Below are 1,186 nucleotides of genomic sequence, written 5' to 3'. Positions count from 1 at the left end.
ACCAAGTGGATCGAAGCCAAGCCCATCAAAAACCTTGGAGCAGGCACTGCCGTCAGTTTCATCAGAGAGTTGATATTCAGATATGGAGTTCCTCACAACATCATCACAGGTAACGGCTCCGACTTTGATTCTGATGAGTTCAAGGCATTCTGCGCTTCCCAAGGCACTCGGGTCAACTATGCATCCGTCGCACACCCGCAGTCAAATGGACAGGCAGAATGGGCGAATGGTTTGGTCCTTCAAGGGTTAAAGCCTCGACTGATGCGTGATCTTAAGCATGCTGCTCGAGCTTGGGTGACTCTATTGCCATCAGTCCTATGGGGGCTGAGAACAACGGCCAATCGGTCGACTGATTGAACCCCTTTCTTCCTGGTGTACAGCGCTGAGGCTATGCTTCTAAGTGACTTACTGCACAATGCTCCCCGAGTTGAACTGTTCTTAGAAGCTGAAGTAGAGCAAGCAAGCGAATAAGCGGTTGACCTCCTGGAGGAAGAGCGCGAGATGGCTTTGGTTCGGTTGACCATCTATCAGCAAGATCTGCGTCGATTCCACGCTCGCAATGTCGGAGGTCGAGCATTTCAGGAAGGAGAACTTGTGCTCCGAGTGGTTCAGAAACAACCTCACAAGCTTGCTCTGGCCTGGGAAGGTCCCTTCATCATCACCAGGGTGCTTCACAATGGAGCGTACCACATTTACAATGTAGCCAAGAAAATGGACGAGCCACGCGCATGGAACGCAGAGCTGCTTCATCCTTTCTATACCTAAAATCACTCGACCCGAGGAGTTGTAATAAAAGCACTTCAGTTTGTTTTCCAAAGACAAGATTTTTACAGTATCTTAATGATTGGTTTCTCGTAATCACTTGTGTCCAAATCCCCCAGTGGGTGGCTTAGCCGCCAATCTGATTCGCCTAAGTTAAAACATTCCAAGTGGAGAGCAATCCTCCCACTCAGGGGCTTAGCTGCGATCCCGTAATAGCCTAAGTTAAAAACATTCCGAGTGGAGAGAAATCCTCCCACTCGGGGCTTATCTGCGACCCCGAAATCGCCTAAGTTTAAAACATTCCGAGTGGAGAGCAATCCTCCCACTCAGGGGCTTAGCTGCGATCCCGAAATCGCCTAAGTTAAAAACATTCCAAGTGGAGAGCAATCCTCCCACTTGGGGGCTTAGCTGCGACCCCGTAATC

The sequence above is a fragment of the Triticum dicoccoides genome, chromosome 5B (assembly GCF_002162155.2).
Source record: "Triticum dicoccoides isolate Atlit2015 ecotype Zavitan chromosome 5B, WEW_v2.0, whole genome shotgun sequence".
Lineage (NCBI taxonomy): Eukaryota > Viridiplantae > Streptophyta > Magnoliopsida > Poales > Poaceae > Triticum > Triticum dicoccoides.
The sequence above is the reverse complement of the archived record's forward strand: the minus strand, read 5'-3'. Positions refer to the sequence as shown.